Consider the following 24,234-nt stretch of genomic DNA (forward strand, 5'->3'; position numbering starts at 1 on the left):
TACTTCGCAACCAACTCAGCACTGGATACCCAAATGCATCTTCTTCTTCATATCTCTTCGTGCATATTCTTGTCGGAATAAGTGCTCGAACTAACAGTAACCCCTAACTAGAATCCAATGATGCAATTGGATGAGTGGCATTCGAATTCTTTTGCAGTCAAAAACCTAGCTCACCTAGTAAGGGTATTCTGCACTCAATCTTGACCCTCCGCAAGGAGACATTGATGTAGTGGCAATTGACGAAGATATGGAACCTTGAAAGGATTGATCAAACTAGGGATGGTAAAGCCAGAGCGAGAACCCCTTGGCCACTGCAAGCATGAGAGTTTGGACAAAATCCATCAGAACATTCTTTGATAGGTGGAAAATTGCAGACAGAGGAATAAGAGCACATTTTTCTGGGATTTCAAAAAGCCTTCGTTGCTCCACCTTCTCAGTTCAGAATATACCTTGAAGACTATTCCAAGGTAACACGACTTCTCGGAAGAATACGTTAAGGGGGGAAATGGGATCATCTTCTCCCAAGATGGTTGTGGGAGCTGTAACTTCAATCACCTTAACATTCCTGGCCAGAACAAGCGATAAAACACTGCACGATTGACAGGTAGAAGGTCGGCTGTGTCGCGAACAACTTGCTAACTTGGTCCAGAGTTGCTTAAACTATAAAATGAGAGGATGGCAAAAGCCATAGAATTGATCTGCTTCAAAATGTTCGTCCCTTTTTTCCTATCGGAAATTAATTATTCTTTCCAAGACCAGTTGACTCTCGTAACAATAAAAATCCATTAAGGACGCACACCCATTCACCACGTTACACAAAAAAGGTTCTGTGCAGTTAAAGTAATGTAAAATAAAGATGTCTTATTTTAACAGGCGAAGTTATGGCTACGAAGCCTTCTCTAACACTTGGGGACAAACGGCTTAAAGGTGACTTCCGAACCACCACCAATGGCCGGGCAGGCGGGCTGCTTGCAAGGACAGGATCGCTCAGCGGTCACCCATCCAAGCAGCAGGCACGCTAGACAGCTCTTCATTAAATTATATTTACCGCTGGTATACAAAAATTACAACTGGCATTGATAAACAAACATTACTACTACAATTAATACAATAACTTCCTCTGGGATTTATATAAAACACTAAAAGTCATGTGATTGTAAAGTACCACCTTGATAAATTCTGTGTGATCCCTTTACTTTGTTATAATTGTAATACATAACTTTCCACCACAGCAATTATCTGATATACTTTAACCGGTGTAGCCTGATAGCTTAATTACGAAGTTAAGTAATCCACTAGTACATTGTTACTAATAGGAAGTTGAGTCAGAATCAGTTAAGAACTACGTCAGTTATCGAAATCATAAGGTCGCTCTGTACTTTACATTTATTTTATACATTAGTGTTTGAATTGAATACGGTTTTTGGATTTCAGGTATCGGTTGGGATTGGTGTAAAACTAAAGGTAAATTCCAGTATGAACCATATTTTTTTTAATGGACTAAAGAAAAAGTACCTAAGTCAAGTTTTTCGTTGACCGTGCTTGTTTAGATTCCGCTGTATCACCCAAAAGTTTTTGCAAAAGTTTAAATTACTTTAAAATTTTATTTCTAATTAAGTAAAGATCAAATGGTTATGACGAAAAACTTCGAAAAAAAAATACAAATTAGTTGTTTATTTATCATTATCGGTATCCGATAATATTGAAACAGAGTATTAGCATTTCAATGTATTACCCGGCGGCAACGGGTTCGAATCCCGGTTCCGACATGGCATTTTTGAATATAGCAAATTAAAATTTGAGTCTTGCCTAAATCCTTTTCCAACCGAGAATTCCGTACTCAACCAAAATTATTACTACCCTAAGTACACCTAATATTTAGATAATTATATGTAATAATATTAACACTTAATGCTATTCATATATAATTATATAATAAATATATGTTTTTTTATGTTAAACAATTAAGAGAAATTATTTTTGCCTCTTTCCGAAAAAAAAAAGGACGGATGGTAAACCGAATTTGCAAGCAATTATTTGCCACAATCATAGTGTATTTTCCGAAGTGCAACCTTGCTTAGAGAATTCCATTACATTTTTTATACAAAACCGTATCGAATACTTAAAACAATGGTTAAAGCGGTAGACTACCCAAACTTTTATTAAAACCTGCTGGCAAACTACGTTTATTTATTCACTATAACGCAACAACTATGATTTTCACTATAAAATTTATTTTATTGACCCATAAAGAGCTTTATCAAACAGCGCACACTTCACAGTATCTGATATACTACGTATCAGCATTAGGAATGTTTGTGCTACACGAAGAATAATACTGTAACTAATTATACACCACCTTCGTATCAAAGCGCTCACTGAGTACTAATCTCCCTTCGAAGATTGCGTCCGTTAGTATTTTAAATTGTATCTAAGACTGTGTAAAATGGTTAATTTATAATTCCACTGAATTTCAACATTTCCTTTGCTTAATAATTTAATTATTGTGTGATATTCAACTGAAAAGTCATGCTTCTATTCTCTTCATATCCAAATGGATTTACTTTAAATATAAATAATTTTCTGTAGACTTAAAATCGTAGTGATTAAATATGTTGCATGGCTTATCAGTTAGATAACCAATAACGATGCCAATCAACGGTACTTGACTATCCTTTTGTTAATTTACTTTGATGTTTGGTTTCTCAGAATATGTAAGGAGCTCTCATTTATTTGTGCTTTGATACCTTCTGATCTCCTCAAAGCGAATGGTCGTGGACTTTTCTTCGTTACTGATGTTCTACTGACATACTGATCATAGATCTATCATTGTTATACACTTTTACGTATATATTCCAGTATATTATTTTTTACTCTATGGGAATCAATGGATATAGGCCTTCTTGCATAGATAAATTTCTTCCTATGCCTTAAAGAAATGTTTACGATTCTAATTTCGAGAATCGTTGTTTAATTATGTAGAGCCTAATTCAATGCAAAACTAATAAAATAATTATTTAAATAATTTTATATTGGTCTATTAGCAAAAATATCAGAAAGTCCTAATATGATCACCTTTTAATTTCCTTTCGGAAATGATGTAATTTTGAACACTAAAAATGCATTTTTTCAGATTTGTTTTACACCAATTAAAATTAAACCTCTTTCCGTTATGGGATAGATCTTAATGCTCTTGAAATGTTTTCACTGTTATGCTGTTTTTTAAAGTATGACATACAGTTGAAAATCGAAATAGGTAAATGTTTAACTTTTTTCTTACACGGGAAAGTCAATATCGCTACAGTAAAATCGGCTATTGATAATTCACGTATCAAAAACAATCATGTCAGCAAAGTGGCGGTGCGCTGCTTTTACACTGGTTGAGATAAGACAATCTGGACAATGTTTACAAGATTAACAAGATATAAACACTAAAAAAAATAATCCTGAATTTCTTAGAACCTAAACCTTATCTTGATCAACGTGTATTTTACGCGATACAATAATTGACAAGGTAAATGAACAAAATAGTTAAACAATCTCTTCCACACTACAATATTCATATAATCTTTTGTGTTGAATACAATATAAACCATGTAAAACATAATATGTGAATTGTTTTATATCACCATTAAATATTTAAAACTTGTTTCTTTTTTACAACATAAATTATTTTGGATTCCAAAAATTATTCATGCATCAAATTATACTTTTGTTCTGTTTCCATTCCAAAGTTTTGTAAACATAAAATTACATACATTGTTTCCAACAAATTAGAGTAAAACTGCATATGAGAAGATATAAATAACAGTGCATTATTATGATAACAGATATTTATATTTGTAAAGTGCAAAAATTAAAGTTTAGCTGAATTGTTAGTTAGGAATCAGTTGTTAATTTTAGATACTTTTGAATATAATTATTTAAGTCGTGTGGCAACTAAGAAGAAGACTTACGCTTAACTCGAACTTTCAATTGAGTGAATTGTAATTTATTGATAAACGAGTTAATTTTAAAACACAAGTTGAGTAAACGAACAGATCTAACTGTTTTTTTATCCGTGTTTCTGTAATCTTTAATTATGAAACAATTACAATTTTTCGATTTGTTTTAAAACTATGGGTTAAAGTAGACAATTTTAAATTTAATTGAATGAGATTTGAGGTTTTACAGACATTATAAAAAGCGTAATATTTTTCTTCGTACACAGGCTGCATTCGGTATCAAACAATAATGTGAAAAAGCGAACAAGGACCATTAGCAATGCCGTATCGCGTTTTCACCTACCGGTGCTGAAAAAGCATTAACGCGAACTTTATTATTTAGAAAAGCAGCAGTTCGAACAGAAACCGGCGAAGGAAACAATGCTCATTAATAACACGCTATTACAATTTTCTCATGCAGCATGCGAGAACTTAATCAACTAGAATTACTGTAATTATCCCCAGATAGCAAGAAACGCATTACAGTGTTCGTTATGACCTCCGCGTAATTTTTCCTTCTTACTTGTACATTATTTTAATGATTTCCAGGTAATTCCGTTGCGTCATCAATTTAATCAACTTTGACTCGAGTTGTAAACAGCGAAAACAATCTGATACTTTGTCTTCCAAGCTGACCACAGCAACTGGAATTACAAAACAAGTTTGAAATCCGCCTTGTGTACATTTTACTTTGTAATTTTTACCACTTATCCTCCGCTTAATGGCCGCATATAAGTGTACAATTCAATTTACAGGATTGTACATTTTACATTAACGTGCGTGTCTCCAAACAGTTTTCTTCTTGAAAGCGATTGAAATAATGAGATTAAACTATAATATATAATTACAAAATGTATATTTAAGTACCTGGAAACTGTTCTTTGCATGAGTGATAGGTTTTTTTGTTTTAAAAACTGTCATTTATTTTTATACGCGTTTTCATAAAATTTAAAAAAAAAAACGAATAGAACGACTGGATTAGTACTTTGATTCCAGTAACTAGACTTAATTTGTAAGTACCATCCTTTATGTTAATCTATTAATACAATAATACATTGAGTCAGTTATAGAGTTAAAATGAAACTAATAATGTAAGAGCATAATGTTTATCCAGTAAAAGGAAAAACAGTAATTAGCCAAAAACATGTGCTTACACTTAGAATGTTGTCTTTCGGTTGAATGTGGGAAATGCCGTTTAAAAACTATTTCTTTAAAAAGAAGTGGAAAAACTTTCATCTTACTCTTTGTGCATTGAGTACATTTAAATATAGACTACACAGAGGAATCTTTTTTAATTATTAGAGTAAATTTTATAACTTCAAAATAAGCGGGCATTCAAATGTTGAGTGAATCTCTCTATCTTGTAACCATTTTTAAATACTAGCTATACATTCCTTGAAATACTGATTCGGTGCTAGCAAAAGTCATTTCAATGGTTTCATACAATAGCTAACAAAATGTCGACCCGATCGGGAAGCAGACCGAGATTCCTAATTACACTCAATTTCTCCAGCAATCCGAGACTAATTACAAAAACCGAGCGAGAAAAGTTGAAATGTAAATAAGCGGGATTCATTGGCCAGGAAACGTCATTCAAGTACAAATTATTGTGACAGGTACATAGTGGAGCAAGCCCGGATTAGCATATTAAATGATTCAAAACTTATAATCGAGCGAGCGCTCAATCCCGGCCAGCTCTCCGATATTAGATTACGTAAATTGAAAACGATATTACGAAAGGTCGAGTAGAACAGGGCTGGTAAACACGCTAATGGAAAATAATGAGTTCTGCCTACTTGAAAGTTGGCAGACTTTCAATTCAGTTTTAGAGCTATAAACGATTACGTAAACCTCGGCTCGTTCCGATTGTTGAATCAGCTGGCGTGAATCAATTAGTTCCATTTCGGGCGATCAGCTGTTTATGAGCGAGAAGAAGAAGAAGAAGACGGAGGGAGAAGGAATGTAAGAGGAAGGAATACGTTTTACCTCCGCGCCGCGTCCACAGACAACGCGATCTTATCAGTTCAAACAAACTCGTTCTTTAGCGGCGCGCCCCGACCTCATCGCTTGGATTAACCGTGATGCTTTATTTCGTAATGGTGAAAAATTTGAAATAAAATAAAGTAAAACTGAAACGATAAAGTCTATTCCCCACAACAAATACTAGTTAGGAACATATCTGCGATAAAAACAAATGGATCTGTACTTACATTTGCAGTTTATAATTTTAATGATTAAAATGTGCAGTTATCAAGAACTTTAAGACTGTACATCAATGTTAATTAATTCAAAACGTTGAGTAATGTTGTGAAACATTTTTTAAGTTTAGTGTGGTAACTTAATCAGACTTCTAAATTGCTCTACAACTAAACTTGACAATAAAAAACGAATCGGCAACTTAAACCTACTACAGTTATGGTAAACTATTCAAAAAAATCCATAAAATATTATTTTTAACTAAAAAAACATGTTTATCACAACTACGACGCACCACCACGCCACGCACTATCTTTCTTTATCACCACACCAAGAGCGAGCGCAGCGGCAACTTCGAACTCCACTGACACAATTCTGCAACTGCAAGTGATGTAAACTATCGTACTTCACTTACAAGTAAATAAATACTCACAGTTTTAGCGGCAGCTAGAGCCAAAGGGACGAGCAATTGTGAGCGGAGAGCTGGCAAAAAGTTATCAAAGACGCACAGTTTTTAGGTTAGAAACGGAGTTTTGGCGCGAAGTGCAGCGAGGAGGTCCTGGGCATGTGGAGGTGTTGCTGGAGTGCAAGGCCGGTCTCTAACTGCAGATAAACCACCGGAGGGGGTCAAACTGTGTACAACTATCAGTCACAATCGAGTCTGCACGGCGACGAGCGAAGGCGGAATCAAACAGTGAACTAAACACCGTTCAAGACAACAACATCGTGTCGGCCCGACCGTCGGGTGAGATCGGCTCACTTCGGCAGGGCTCGGGCGGACAGACGAAAAGACCAAGCGCGAGATCTATCTACAACGAGACGAACCAACTCCCCCTCCCGCCCCCTCCCACCGTTTCTAATGACTATAATGAATGCTTTGATGAATATCCCCCCTCTGTTCCCCTTTCCTACGCATGAGCACAGGACATAATTAGATTCCCAGTGTCCAGTACCACCCCTAGCACTTATTCCCCTCCCACCTTTCCCCTTCCACCGCCATCTAATTTACCCCCTCGCACGTTAAAACCACTTATTTCGTCTCTTTTACTTTATCAATCGAATTAATACTTACATTATTACAATTTCTGTTGCGCCCTTTATTTCATCAGCGGTTTTTTCCTACCTTGTTACTTTTTTCAACTCCCCGACCGGGAACCAATCACATGTACTGAAATAAATTACCTTTAAACAAATAAAAATGTGGAAAAGTTGTAATAAAACGTCCGATTGCAAATTTTGACTCTTCTCTATTGATTCTTACTTGTTAGTGAGTCTGTATAGGGAGACCGTAATATTGCTGTGGTAGGAACATCTAGAAGCTCTCGTGGCTTTGGCTTAGTAAAGCAAAGTTTTAAAAATAATGATTAAGTTACACATCATACTACAGCCCGTTAGTTTACTCAAACTCTATAAGACATTAAAATAGTGTTCTGGAGTCTGGATTATAGAAATTAGTTTATACACTGCTCAAGGATACGTTTGGGAAAACAATGTACTTCCTTTATCAGGATTATACGATTTTACAAAATAAGTAAAACAATAAAAAGATTCAAACATTAAATGAGAAACCAGCAAAGGTTTAGGGTAGGGTACGTTAAGCGGACCCGGTTTTTTATATTGAAGAATGTAATCATCGGTACCTAATATTCGCATCTCAAATCCTAGACTATCAACCGATATAAAAGTATCTATAGTCCTCAATAACATTCATATGTTTCAAATTAAAATATGAATTCAATATTTACAGTGACGAAACAAATTATTATAACCAAAATTAGGAAAACTAAAGACGACCAAATTTGCTCCTCTCACAGTTACGGTTGTTTTTTCCCCACAAATTTCACATAATGGGATTTTCGGTACGAGTCCAACATGTTGAAGCAATGTGTCTTATCATCTTTCAAAGCAATGTTGTGTAGTTGTCTAAAATTGACTGCCATTTTTAATAATCAAATGTTACTTATGTAAAATTTACCTTGCGTGTATTATTTGAAGGTATTTACAGCTGTTGATATAGATTATTTAGGTTAATTGTTTAAAATAATTAATCAGTATCGATTGATTATATCGATGGTTATGATTAAGTAATATCGTTTGCCAATTTCGATATAAAAAACCGGGTCCGCTTATCGTACCCTACCCAGGGTTTATTTGGCCAGAATGATAATCCTTTCATTAGAATACTTGAAAATTAATTATTGTTTCTACGAGCCACATGGAAACTCCATAAGTACTCATCGTTGGAAAAACTAAAGTAGAAACTAATTGAGCATTGCGTATATATATTGTGTATATGCAACAGAAATAAAGTAACTAATAATAAATTATTAATTACTGTATTTAAAGACAAATGTTTGAGAGTGTATTTGAAAATCATGTTTGAGAAATCAAACGACAGAGAAGACACTCTGATGACGAGTAAAGATATCTAATGTTCTTCGATATGTATAACATACATTCCCCCTTCCCTGATTGCTAAAGAAATGTAAAAAAAAAAAATATGAACAAGTGTATAATATTAGTGGTAAATGTATTTAGTGGTATTTACAAAACGAACGCAGTCACAGAAAAAGTACACTTTGAAAGTTAAACAAAATGTTATTGATATTTACCCTGAATAAACAGTATGAAACCTTTTGTACTGAATTTTTTTTATTTAATAAAGTGTTTTTTTTTTGGGGGGGGGGGTTTATAGGAAACCACAGGTTGCCAATTCCTCTAAACAATGACGCTATGTATACCAGCCAAAAATTCCCCCTTCATCTCCCCCCTCTCGCATTATCAACCCGACGAAATACCCATACAATTCCTCTTTTTTCCCGTCACCGATTATCTTCAGAAAACGGGAAAATTGCAATTCATCTTTAATTTATCAAACAGTAAAACGGTTTACAATATTTCAGCCCAGATTTAGTATATCTTTCGACTTTTCCCTAAAACATGTTTACATCTTACACTTTTTTAACTTTTTATACGATTTTTTAGACTAATCATATAAAGTCAAATTGGTAATTATTATTAATAACTATTTTTCTTTTAGGAAATTACGTAACAAAAGTTGAGTTCAACTCTAGTCTAGAAATTTACGGGAACCTGGTACAGTGACGTAGATTCGGTACATATGTAATGTTTTTAATTAATTGTGCTACAATATTTTTCCACAATGTCTATAGATTTTTTGGAAAATCGTGAAACTTACATCACTGTAAACTTAACAACTAACTGTATTACTCACAAACACAATTTACGAACCATTCTGGACAAGACGGAAAACTGGCATTTTGAAACGTAGGTAAGTCTTGACAAAAACCAGGAAGAAGCTTAAAATTGAATTTTTTTATTCCAAAAAGATGTTTAGAAACAAAGTGTGATTTATGGGAAAGGTATCGAAACGAAATTTTTTAATCATTGCGGAAAGTGTTATAGTAATGAAATAGATAATAAATTTCTTTGAGCTCTCCAAATAAAAATTAGGATTTTTATTGCTTACGAGTAAATTACGAGAATATAAAACCTTTTTTAACCGTGATTAATATTAGAAATATCAGTTGGATAGAGTGGGCTAACAGAGTATAAAAGTTTATCCTTGGTCCTTTGTGTCCTTGAAATTCGTATCCAAACTGGTTTGCGATTATTTTGCCTCAAGTGAGAAACATATCGTATCTTTAACGAGTATATTTAATTTTTATACAACCCCAAAAAAGTCACTCGTGGTTAAATTCGTGTCTCTGGGAATTGTCGTTTGAGAAGTCTCAAACAATGATTTTGTAGTGAGTGGGTGCCCCGTTCTTTTGAAATAATTTGATTTTTATTTCCTAGAAAATTAAAAACTTTCCTGAAAATGATAAAGTATGTTCAACGCAAATATTTTAATCCTATATTCTAAGGTATTTACATTTCCAGAATCTATTATAAATATGTCTTAATAGTTTCAGAAAACTAATTGATCTTTATTTATGATTATTTCTGAGACAGACTCGTCTTGAAATGATGATGTCATCAACGATAATCTTGGATGATTCATCGTAGGTCAATTAGGAATCTGCCTATTACAATCACGATCATAACAGAATTCACTGAAAATTTTTTTTTCTCTTTGCCGCTCATTATATAAAAAAAACATTTTTCTCAATTAAAAATATCCATATGTGTGTGTGTGTGTATCGATGGTGGAGGTGGAGGTGTAGAATAACATAAAAGCTTGTTTTTTCATTTATGACAAGGTTTCTCTAGTAATCCTCCATTGGTTAAGATTAAGTTTTCATATGCGAGACTTCCTAGTCAAATATCAGAAGTTTTTCAACGCTTTGTAAAATATTTATGGCGGTAAGAAGAGTTTTATGTGAGTTTTCAACGCTTACTTATAAGTCCCAAAAATTTTCAATTTTGTTTGTTTATTTCCTGGCTTCCGCATTGATTCCTTTGATAGCGTAGCTTTTGATACCTTAAAATGGTGCCCTAAACAACCATTGGTAACAATACAAGACCACAATGTAAGTACTCCACAATATTTCGGACTCCACTTAACCTGTTGGTTGGAATTTACAATAAAAAAACTAGACGTGGTCGCTGATTAACTCATTGACTCACTGATACTGAGAATTCATTATACATTACAGATTTGAGTTTCGACTGACTCGTGCATTTTTAGTGCTTATAAAAAATGTTAAAACGTATTACATTACTCTATTTCGATTTAAATGTTATGAGTTAAGTACATAAAATTCCTCTAAGGACTTGGAGAACTCTTCGAACTGCTGTAAAAACGTGTAAGTACCTGGACGATGTATTCAAGAATTCTTTTTAAGGAAAGTCCGATCTCCTTTTTTATTCTTATTCTACCAGTCCTCTTGGGCCACTGGGCTGTGCGAGGATCTTATCAGACAGACCAAGGGAGATTTATATAATACAAACTTATTTTAAAGTAACCACTAAAATACGAGTAAATTAGACAAATAACAGGAAATCAACCAAAACTAAGTCCATTTTAATCATCAAACTGCATCAAAAGGTGTAAAAACTCTTAATGCAAAGCCTATATATTTATTGAAACCTTTTTATGTTTCCAAACATACATAACAGAAATTTGTCACAATAGTCACGCAAGTAATCACAAGAAATGCTTGAGTTAGGGTTTCAGGTTACCAATTTTGTAGAACAATTTTCAAGGACAAAAACTAAAGTATCTTTCAAACATTAAAATATGTAAATTCTGAAAATATTGAAGTAATGACTAATAATTTTGGATTTTGTGAAGTCGAATTATGTGTAGTCAAAAATACTTCATAAACACTCTTATGGTGTATTGCCCTAAAAATGTTTTCATTGTATATTCCCATGTTAATTGATTTTTGAATATACTAAATGCATTATCTAACCCCCTGATGACAAATACTCTCTAAATTTCTGAAATATGTAACGAAAAAGAATATTTAAAAGCATAGTCGTACATGGTAGTCTGCCATGATATCATTTTAGCATATTTTAACCTTTGTAAGTCCAAATTCAGTACACTGTAGTACCTATGACGATTTTAATACCAACGTAATGAATCTCTAACATGAGTTACAACATAACACCAATATTTTGCTAATAAATTGGTTGTGTGGGAGCGACCCGTTCTTAATAAGTTTGATAGTAAGGTCTTGACTGTTTATTAAATTCTTATTATGGAGGACCATTAAATATGGGGTGTAACATTTTTGTTACTGATAAGAAAGTTTCGCATAACATAAAAGACCAAATATAAAGGCGCGCCTTGCAGTATTTTTTATTGAAACGAAGATTAATTCAAAGTAAATATTAAGGAATTAAAACTATTTTCCAGCATTTTCTTACGGATTAAATAATATTCTATATATTTACTCATAATCTACCTGTTCCGATTTGCAACTTTATCCCTCATATCCATAATACTATACTTACTACTTACTCTATGAACATTATAAAAAGTAACATTACAAAACAAACTCTACTCCAAAGTATGGCACTACAAGGATAGCGATCAAGAACGTAGCTAGGAAAATATTTGGGGGGTCCAGACAACTGATATTTTCCCGAAGTGGACAGAGAGTAAGGCCCCACTTTGTTCCTTAAAAAGTTTCTTTGTTGAGAACGATCTTTTATGTCAGTATTTTACATGTCAGTAAATTTAATTATTTAAATAATAAAAATTTTAATTGAAAAATTTGGAGATCCGGACCCCTTGGACCCCCTCACTGGCTACGTCCTTGATGGCGATGTTTGCTGTTTGCCAAAGGACATAGGACCGAACAGTCAGGGAGGCAACAGAACAAAAACAAGAGGAGACACACAGCTGTTCCAATATCTTGGGTTAGAGTAAACACAACTTATATTGTTAAGGTTTGATTATGTATCAGTATCAATGCATCAGTCTATGAGAAGATATTGCATCCAGTGCTAATATAGGTTGCCATTTGAAACGACAGCTTGGATCTAGTGACAAACAACGGAAACAGTGATTATAAATGTAACACACAACAATAATACATGGACGTATATAAAGGTGGGCTCCAACACCTTCCCCGAAATTTTGAAAGACAGATATTACAATTTTCAACAGTAGTTTTTTTGAGCTAGAACACACTTATGAGGTCTCAAAACTCATAATATCCCGGAGGGAGATTCCTGAGTTCTTATTTTGGGGGAGTATTTTATACTTCCTAAACTACCCAGTGTGAGACACCCCCACCGAAATAGTTTTATATGTATGTCATTGACCATTGTTGTATTTGTTGCATTGTTGTAAGTCTGGAAATAATAATAAATAGTCATTTCAAATTTAATTCACAAAAATGAGTGATTAGTATTAGATGAAAATGGATGAAATGGAGGTCTTAACAAACGATTTAGTATAATAGAGCTATTTATGCTTACCGAAAAAATACTGCCTCAATAACCACATGGGTACGAAGTCTATTCTTAGTAAAGTCATCACTATCAACATAGCCAACCAAAGTTTGGTTACGGCATATCGATTAGTTTAAACAATGCGGTCTTTTAATTAAAAAAAAACAACAACAACAACACATACATACGGACAGGCAGTGAATGAAAATAGTTAAACCATTACTGGTAAATAGTTTTTAGCCCTTTCGTCAATGGAACAATATCCTAATTTCTGTAGCGAGAGTTTTGGAACACCCTGTATATGTGAATGTTGAGTCAAGGTCCAATTCACATTCCTCTTAGTGTAGCATCTGACGCTGTCACAGACTTGACTCCTGAAATATGGAATCATGTTCGTCTGAAGAGATCCAACAAAAATCAGCGACGAAGAAGCTCAAAATGAATTTCATCCTTCGACATCAGAGACACCTATAAATGGGTGAAGAGGTATTCTCATTGTCTCATCAGGTGCACAATTGTGCACTACGATCTGATGGACACGATCTCTAACCCGGTGGAGCAACCGTGTTTTGTACAAATAACCTACACTTCTCACCATAGCTACTTTGCCCTGCATGGAAGTTAGGTTATGGTTAAATTATGGATAGATAGATAAACCGATGTTCCTTTTTGGATAGATTGGCAGCTGGTCTTAAAAACATTAAGGGACTCACTTCTAGGGGCTCCTGTATGAACTGCTCTAATTTGCTCAAGGTGACCTTGAGAGTTGTAAGAGTTTAAGAGGTCAAACCGACCTTTTTTTTACTCCAGCGCAATCACTCTTTTTCACGTGGATTTTGGTGATATTGATTCCTTTCATTGGTCTTTACAACGACGTATAACCAATCTTCTGATTACAATATGAAAAAAAGGTCAACTAGTGCACCTCACTTTATACATTTTTTCTAATATATTATCCTAGTGTTTAATGAAACTGATAGGAATGATGTAATACTTTTAAATACATTGTAATGTGTAATATTTGCGTTTGCTCGTAAAGAAAAACGATTTAAAGTAGATTATGTTATATGTAAAAGACCTCTACTCCATAAGGGAAGCGATGACCGCACGCTGCAAAATGTTGGACTTAGAGTTACAAATAGCGCAAGTCATTCTATCGAATTTGAATAAAAAAGAAAAAAAAGAAAAAAAGAAGAAAAAAGTGGAATATAAATAACATTAATATTACGTGTACACTCATTTCAAACTTGCAACGTTTTATAGAAAACATCCCTAACAACCCCTAAGTGCAGTAAACAATTGTGAAGGTGAAAGTGTGCAACAAACACAAGTGTTATAGTGGAGACCAAGTTAGCTGACTCCAGCGGTCACCCTTAACCCCTCTATCGCCCCATCGCCCGTCGCCAGTCGCCCTTCCCTCACTAATCACCCGGTTTTGATTAGACCGAAAATCAATGTCGGATCCACCGAGCACTGTGCAACTGCTTCTGTTCATTTCACTTAGATTCCCCTTATGTGTTCCCCATTTCTATGGACTGAATAGAGTGTGGAGATACTCACTGGAGCGGCACTCGACCGTTCCTATGATGTTCCATGTATCCGGAGTATTGCAGTTGAAACAAAAACTGTTAGAGTATGTATTTTGAGTATGAGTAATACAAGAACATCGGGTTTAAAGCTTACGGGCGGCACAGTGCCTAGACATAAGCTGAGGAAAGTTGTCAGCTTGTGTAAATTTTGGGAGCGAATAAATTATATATCAACACTACTCTGGTTACACTATACAATTTTATATATTAATACTACTCTGGTTATAGAATACAATGTTATATATCAACACTACTCTGGTTACACTATACAATGTTATATATTAATACTACTCTTGTTATATTGTACAATGTTATATATCAACACTACTCTGGTTACACTATACAATGTTATATATCAACACTACTCTGGTTACACTATACAATGTTATATATTAATACTACTCTTGTTATAGTGTACAATGTGTTATATCAACACTACTCTGGTTACACTATACAATGTTATATATTAATACTACACTTGTTATATTGTACAATGTTATATATCAACACTAATTTGGTTATAGTATACAATGTTATTTATGAACACTACTCTGGTTACAGTATACTAACATTATTAACACAAACATATTAATACTACTACTCTGGTTATAGTATACAATGTTATATATCAACACTACTCATGTTCTAGTATACTATGTTACATATCAGCACTACTCTGGTTATAAATACAACATTATATATCAACATTACTCTGGTTACAGTATACAATGTTATATATCAATATTACTCTGGTTGTAGTATGTAATATTATATATCAACACTACTCTGGTTACGGTATATAATTCTATACATCAACACTACTCTGGTTATAGTATACAATTTTATATATCAATACTACTCTGGTTATAAGTATACAATGTTAAGGCAACGGTTTCGCATTTTATCAAAATAATATACTAATAAGATATTATTAAAGTTTGTTTTTTAAGAAGGTGTTAATTAAATGAAATAATAAAAAAATTATTTGAGGTCACTAAGAATTTAATCATAAATGTATTTTATCTCATCGCATTCAATTCATAAATTTGATATTTTTTGGCATGAGAAAGTTCCCACCTAGGTCGAAACCGAAGTAACGTTAGCTGAAAGGTTAAATAGTACAAATAATAAGAAACAATTTGTAAAAAAATACTGCAAATGAAAACGTTTAAAAAATAAGATAATCGATTTTAATTTTGATTAAATGTTGAAGTAAAATCGATCCATTTACCAAGATGTAACATAGTAGTACGTGCCATTTGAAGCTCTTAAAGTTTAATTTAAGTAAAGCTTCTTTATTAGCTTAATTTATTTCGTTCTGGACCATGAAACTGTTACCGAACCGAATCATTTCGTGCAATTGTTGTAGTAGTATTAACTTTGTACATTACACACCCTTTCAGTATGATTTGTAAATTTGTGTAAAAAATTTTTCAGAAAACATTTTTATGGCATAGAGGTATGTTTAAATGAACGATTATACAAACGTTTTGACGCATGCGTTTTTTCCTGTACGTTATTAAAAACAATATGGACTTGTCAAAGGTAAATCTATAGCCGAGATATTGCATGTTTTCTCAGTAAAGTAGTGCGGGTTTGGATTGCTGCTGGAGAGCGGTTGTTGTTGCACTGCACCTATCATGTTTTGCTTGAATAGCTTAGTGCTATGGAGCTCTCCGTTGACCTTGAATATTATTTGGCTGGACGAAATCAACGCGTTCTTTTATCTAGACGTAGAGTTATCAATCAGATTGGGCTCAAATCTGCTATGGAGTCCCTTCGGGATCAGTACTTGGCACGGTCTTAGTTAATGTTTACATTATTATGTATGTGTGATGGAGCTCTCCGTTGACCTTGAATATTATTTGGCTGGACGAAATCTACACGTTCTTTTATCTCGACGTAGAGTTATCAATCAGATTGGGCTCAAATCTGCTATAGAGTCCCTTCGGGATCAGTACTTGGCACGGTCTTAGTCAATGTTTACATTTTTGGCTGAGCGTTAGCAAATCTTATCACTGGAGGGGTTGGGAAAATTCATTCTGTCTGTCTGTCCTGAGAAATCTGCTATGGAGTCCCTCCGGGATCAGTACTTGGCACGGTCTTAGTCAATGTTTACATTTTTGGCTAAGCGTTAGCAAAGCTTATCACTCGAAGGGTTGGGAAAATTCATTCTGTCTGTCTGTCTTGAGATCGAACTGACCCATAGAAATGAAATGTTGCATGAAACTTTATTTTTAAATAAGCAACATCGAGTTGAGCGAGTAGCTGGGAGTTTACATTGATGTTATGGGCAGCCACGATGGCAAAGGGAAAATCACAGAATAATTAAATCTGTAAACATACAGAATATTGACATGTGATATAAAAACACATTTAGCTTAGAGAAATGAGCAATATACTTGACATTTGGTATGTTATGTGACACGTGGTGTAGTATACTCCTCCTACTTAGTCTTGAGAAGGAATATTTATCCTTGATTTTTTGAGGTAACTTATTTACGGTACGTTTTGATTTCAATCTCTACAGTTATGAATATTTTTAATGATTTTCCTATTGGACATAAATTATTTATATATGATTCATTGGGTCACTCACCTTTCCTGGCTTTTTTAAATACCCCCCCCCCCCCACTAGTAAAATATGTCCTGTTGCACTTAGTGTCAGTTGTAGAGATCAAAACTTTAGCCGATTTATTTCGAATTTAGTATAGATCTTCCTTTCTGAATTATTTGAGCTGAGCTCATAAATATGCGAAACCTGATTAAAAGCGTATGTTTTGAGAATTTGTATAAACAAAAGGAATCTTGTCACAGCAAAATTTTCCAGAATCTTCTGTAAAAGGGGTAAAAAAACTACCAGGAAGAAGTATGACTGAATTAAGTTTTCATTATTCTAGAGCAAAAGCACACATCATTTAAAATATTTGTTTCAGTTATTAAAACGATAAATTTTGTTAGGACTAAATAAATCACTTGGTTAGTATCGATTTATTTGTTTATTAAAAAGATATTTCGGTAAAACTTTATTTTGAAACATTCAATTAAAACAATATCAGGGGAAACGTCTTTGTCAAAAAGTCAACAGACTTTTTTGTAGGTTTATTTTCATTTTTTATATCAGGTTTATTCCAATAATTCAAAAACTACTTTTGCGTATAAAATTTGAATCCTGAAATATTGGCACGGTTGCCATAATCGGTTACGAAAAGCGCAATCTGTTGTATAAATTAGGTTTAGTTTTGAATTATGAGAATTATGTAAGAATGTTGTATTTCTCTACAAGTAGAACCAAAACCTATGAATATTGTCTTACTAAACATGTTGTCTTTGCGTACATTTTGTAATATTTGAAACTTAACACTCTTTGGTGATAGATAAAAAAAGCGTTTTTACTCAAACCCTAAGATTAAGTGGCTATGAAAATTGGAGTATCGTTATATTGAATATGGATCTATAAATGAATAAAATGTGTTATAAATGACATAACAATGGTCACCTTTTGTACCACTCATGGCTAACAGCGTAGGGAGATTCCCACCCACTTTCTACTTTGACTCACTTTGGTTCTTTTTCTATTTGTGATATTTACAGATTTGACATGGACAGTCTTATGCCTCATTGGGCAGATGCAGTGGCGTAACTAGAACTTGGCTCTCGGGGGGGGGGGGGAGATAAATCTTATTGTAAACACATCACATCGGGAGATTTGGAAGTAAATATAAATGCAAATAAATTAAATAGCAAAAGAAAATATTTTACTATGAATTTCAAAAGAATTGAGTCGCTGTTATACACATATATTTTTAATGTTATGGCCTTGGGGAGGGGGTTCTAGCCCCCTTATCCCCCCTTTAGTTACGCTACTGGAATGAACATCCTAAAGTTTACTGTTTAGAGCTCTAAGAAGAAAGCTTAATATAAACTCTATTATTTAAATTGCAACTACTAGTAGTCTTAAAACTCAAAGCAAATTTTGCGTTTAATAGGAGCACGACCCAATTAAATTAGAAAAATATAATAATAAACTAGAATTTACTCCCTTCAACCTCCCACCCTCCTATTACTTTACTACACAACGCTTTAATGGGATTACTGACAATTTATGATATACTAGGGTACACCCCTGCTCACTCTCAGCTTGTACTCGCTTGTCTTCTGTTCTGTTGCGGTGCAATCAACTTTTGTTGGAAAAAATGTTTATGTTTAAGTCGCAGTCCTTCAAGACAACTTCACTGAAGGCAACAAATTTGAGGAAAAACGTTTTTGTACACTCCCCAAGAAATTAAAAGATTAAAATGTAGGAAATCTTACTACCATAAAATTGTTTAAGTAAAACCGGATGAAGATACAAATGTCAAATTTGCCCATCATGAGTTACAGGTTATGCTAGTATCGTGGGTTTTAATGTTTTATGACGTAAAGAAATAATATTTTAAATGAAAAATATTTATCTATTTATTTACGGAAAACTCCATTACATAAAGGGTACAACATTGCAGGCATTGAACGAGAATGGTACAACTTTAGTGTTAGGAAAAACATTTAAACGTATACTAACTAAAAAATTACAACATAGCTAATATGATAACAAAACCAATAATAATAATAATAACAGTTAATAAAAACAGCAACAGATAATATAATAAATAAATATAAAATAATACAGCAATAAAAATAGTAACAAACAAAAATAACTAATAAATATGGTAGATAATATAATAATATAGAACAGTGCAGTAATAAACAACTCGATGTTGGCCGTCAAAAGATAAATAATACAATAATAATGGTGACAACATCTTTAAGAAATAAGGCAACTTAATAAATATGACAAAATAACTATGATAAATAATACAATAAAAAACTAACAACAGGAATGCACATTAATCGATACTTGACCAGCAACTGGTATTAATCAATTGATGGATAATTCAAGTCTATAATGTCAACAATCGATAATAGATAAGATAACAAAAGTTAGACAGCAGCGTTCATGGATCTCAATCTGAGGCATCACCATATCCCAAACCTGCCCACAGCTCAAGGAGGATGGAACATACCAAGCCTCTTAAAACTGTCGTGGCTGAAGTACCTAACAATTTCTATTTGATGTGAAACCTCTTTACCCAGCCGTATATGTTTAGGGATAGCTGGGTGAAATTAGTAGTTCGTCGGATGGGGACAGTTGGCAAATAACGCTTGGGACCGCTTCCTAGAAGGGATTCTTATCTCCAGCAACGAAAGTATTGCGGGCAGTCGATATCTCCAGATAGCAGCTTGTATAGGAGGCATAGCTCCACAATCTCACGGTGCGATCTCATTGGAGAAAGTCCAACCCGAGACTTTGTATTGGACCTACAAAGCGCTTCCCAGGTATTGATAGCCCACCCTTAGAACAATCAAAAGTATACATCTTCGGTGCACAGATTCGAGTTTTTTACTGTCAGATTCATAGAAGGGTGACCAACCAGAAGAACAGTACTCTTGCTTCTGACGTACGAAACAATACACCAAGGTTTTGATTGAAAAGGAGCTCTAGACAGTCTTTATAAGAATTCAAGGACTTTTTTGGCACCGGATTTCAAGAATATGACATATTGTAAAATCAAAAATTTCTTAAGGAAATGTAATAAACACAAAAGTATGCCTTTTTCTTTCATCTATAAAATGGATACGGTAAAATCTTCATATCTTTATACTCAACAGTTTTCTTTGGCCTTAATTAATTATAAGACACTTCCCATTCTGCCGAGGACCAACATGCGTTGTCTAAGTTCACAAAACTGATTTTTCTGAAATCGGTAGAGAAATATTTCCTAATAAAGAAATCGATTGTCACACTCGCACTAGATTTGGTGGAGATCAAAATGGGAGAACGGATAAAAACTGGAAATGATAATTTTTCGTCAGATCATAGCTTGAAACACTTAAAACAAACCGTAAAAATGTAAATAAGTGTTAAATCAGTACTTAGCAAATCATTTACAGACACTAAAAGAAGCAACTTTCAGTCTCCTAATCGAGTAGTCTGATGGTCAAATTTAAAGTTATCGAGGTAGAAAAAATATAACCTGAAAAACCTTATTGTTCCATTATTTCTTTAGATACCCTTCAATATCAACCTCGACTAAAATTACCAATACATTTCTTTCTTGGAAAACATTTCCCTATCGATCAAAAAAATCGAGATTGTGTGCATTTACGGTATAAATTGGCTCTTGGACTTTAGACTAATACAACTTCTCTTGGATGATGAGTTATTTTTTCTGTTGTTCTTTCTTCGAAAAATGTGCCTTAAAGTTGCTATCACAAAAATATGGCTCAAATTTAAACATAAAATTGTTGGTTAAAAACTCATCATGGTTCAAGAATTCACAAAACGAAATTTTCAGACCAATTAAATGAAACTTATCAAACTTTCAGCGAGTAGGGAATACTCAAGTGCATGGGATCTGGAAACAATAACTTGGCTGGCCCACTGTTAGATCAATGTGGCCTGTGCGGTACGGGTTATGCTCCTATCTGGATGATGATTAGTGGCCTGGAATCAATGAGTCCGTAGCTGTAGCTGTGTGGCCATTAGTACTCAGATAATCCTCGGGGGCTGTGGCCGCCTCATTCGTAAGCCTCGTTCACTGCCGGTAAGTTGGACAAACACGTGTGGGAGTGAGAGGGAAGACAGGAGTACTTAGGCACAACGTTGTGGGTCGATCGTTTGTGAGGATTGACCGGGAATTTGTTGGTCGTGGGGGGGGGGGGTGAATGTTTTTCAGGAACGTCGAGAACATTAAATTTTGTTGTCGCGTTTTGATCATGGAGGTAATAGGATTTGTTGAACATTTCCATTGTTCAGTATTCAACAAGAAATCAATAACACGACGTTTCGAGATCTACTATCTGATGTCCTCCTCAGGTGGACATATATATATATATATATATATATATATATATATATATATATATACAATCTAGGTTAAAATAAACAACCTAAACATGTTCAAAACATTATGTTCAAACGTTGACAGGAGTTGGAATAGTATTTCTAATGCGTAACATGGTTTAAATTCATCACTTGTATAATAAGTAGTAAAAATTAGATAGTAATTTATTTTTGCAATTAACATTACACAACTGATCATCCACTATATATTTAATGTTATCTAAAAGTGAATTGTAAACTAATATTTCCTCCTCTTTGGCGAACCTCAGCTGAATATGTTTACAAACAGCTGTTTAGTGTCAGTTCAGTATGGATTATGAAACGTAAATTTCACAATTTTTTCCGTAATTTAAAATATTCCAAATTTGGTACATTTTCCCAATTTTTTCCAATTTTCCTTCCCCGGACTTCAAGGTATGTTAAAAAAAAGACATTGGCTTTATTGGTCCAGCCGTTCTAAAAATTAGCACATAGCTGCACATTTAACGATTTATTTTTATTTATAATATATATGTTTTGTTAGTCCTCCTTCGTAGACTAGTGGTTACAGTCTCGGCTCTCTAACCGAGAGATCACGGGTTCGAATCCCGGGAGCTCCAAAAAATGTAATAATAACAAAAACCAGTGCACATCGAAGCCGGCATAGCTGACGCTGAGGCTTAAATGAGATAATATATATATCAGTTGTTAAAATCTCAGCTTGTTTACAAATCTATTTATTCTGCTATTTTCCCGTTGCCATCGTGGTTACCCATAAAACCAATGTACAAATATTTGCCAACGCTCAATCTAATACCGTTTCTATAATAGTCTATAATAGTTTCTAATATATAAATAATACTTCATGCAACATTTGTAGTCTGTAGATCAGAGCGTTTTCTAGAAGAAACAGAAATATAGACATCAGTAATTAAATGTTTTCCCGCACCCACATGTAGACTTCGCTAACGCCCAACCAAGAATAAGTATGCAAGTTTACAGAATTGTCTCTACAAAATGTTCTCTAAATGTAATGTAGGCATTTTTTAATTTTGTTTAAAGTGAAATGTTCCTGTAGTTGTTTCAGAGGTTTCTTACACACACTTTCTAGTCTTACGGTTAAACAATATAATAATTGGAAAGTAGGTGTTAATAAATATGGTACTTTGGGATTATACCGACCACACCAGTATGAAGAACACAAAAATAGAAATTTATAGAAACAAACATGATAGAACGAAAAAACAACTCTTCAATTACAAAATTACAAACTTACAAGCATTTCCAGGTATTGTGATCGGTATTGTTGTCGCTGTTATCTTATCTTTCTCGAGAATCCTGATTACGGCAGGCCGCGCGGCATCACGTGATTTGCACGGTACATCATTGCCTTTCCATTACAATTCAATTTATATTTCTGATTAGCCCCTCTAGAATTTGATATTTTACTGATAGGTACTATCTCGAGGGATGTTTTTCTTTCGTCGACATCAGCGCGGGGCAGCACCGAAGGTGCTGTCGAAGCCCGCGCTGATGGCCGGAGGCACTCGCATTTTGGGTGGCGGAATGTGATCAAGAATAAAAACAAGTTTTGAGTGTTTTTTTAATAAAAAGTTTAGTTTGGTAAATGTTTGTTTTTGTTGAATTTTTGTGTTTGGAGAAATGTAGAGGTAAAACACGGAAGTACAACAAAGCGATGCACCAGCTGAACGGGCGGCGAGACTCTGCAATCACGTTATCTACTAGACGCTCGACTTTGACCTCTGTCTGAGGATGGGGAGGTGTTTGCGATAAGACAATTCCTGTTTTATATTGACGAAATATTGTTCTACGCTAATCTAGTAATCAGTAGAAACGAAATGTGAAATAACGATTCATGTCTGGGTGTGGTCGGTATAATCCCAAAGTACCATAAATATTACTAATGATTTTAGGTATTTGGCTTATTTTACTATATTAATAAATTTGGGCAGAACGCGAAACTGAATAGTGATACTAACGGTTAAACACCACATTTTAGGATTTACATTAATTGTGAAAGAAAATTAACATAAATCAATAACAAATTAATTATTTAAATCCCCCAGGTGGGTTCACTTCTGGCTGGTTTTTACCTTCCAGTTAAACCCACACTGGGCACAGCAAAAATGGATGTGTCACTTTAATCTGGGCAACCCTATGGATGTCCAGGAGCGGCACATGTCGAGATTCTGGGGTGGATGCAAGGATAGTTCGATAGGTCTAGTCTACTGCGGAAGATTACTGTTGGAATTGGGGAGGTTCGTTCCTTAAAAGTCAAAGGTTCTTACTAGCCTAGACATAGGGCGTGTCACTCCCTGCCTGCTTTAACTGGAGAGGCTGGATCAGAGCTGGCTTCTACTTCTTCTGAGTGGAAATGACTTGGGATTAGTGTCCTAAATTCTTCCTCATAGATTTAGACAAGAGGCGGCCCCTATCCCCAACCTTACCCATCCAGAATATCCTGTCACTCCGGAAGAAGCACAAAGGTCCTTATAGGACTAGGTGTAATTTCTAAGCTTCTTGTTCTATGAGAGAAAATTAAATATTTAAGAGGAAAATAAGTAGTTTTGCGATAACAATTTTGTCAAATGTTTTATTTGCTGAGAAAGAATATTTGTTATTTATTTATGTGGGGCCACATACAGTTACAATG

General features: G+C 34.2%; 1 protein-coding gene across 4 annotated transcripts in view; it reads right to left on the reverse strand.

Moving 5' to 3' along the window:
* LOC124366361 (POU domain, class 6, transcription factor 2-like) overlaps positions 1 to 6,915 on the reverse strand; it is a 187,338-nt gene extending 180,423 nt beyond the window's left edge. For 2 of the 4 annotated variants that reach the window (XM_046822861.1, XM_046822862.1), the window contains exon 1: positions 6,613 to 6,914. The gene's annotated coding sequence lies outside the window, so the exon portion shown is untranslated. Of the gene's footprint in view, positions 1 to 6,612 lie in introns of all 4 variants that reach the window. The other 2 variants (XM_046822863.1, XM_046822860.1) reach the window with 2 other exon arrangements.
* Between the last annotated feature and the right edge of the window lie 17,319 nt (positions 6,916 to 24,234).

Source organism: Homalodisca vitripennis, chromosome 7 (genome assembly GCF_021130785.1).
Source record: "Homalodisca vitripennis isolate AUS2020 chromosome 7, UT_GWSS_2.1, whole genome shotgun sequence".
Taxonomy (NCBI): domain Eukaryota; kingdom Metazoa; phylum Arthropoda; class Insecta; order Hemiptera; family Cicadellidae; genus Homalodisca; species Homalodisca vitripennis.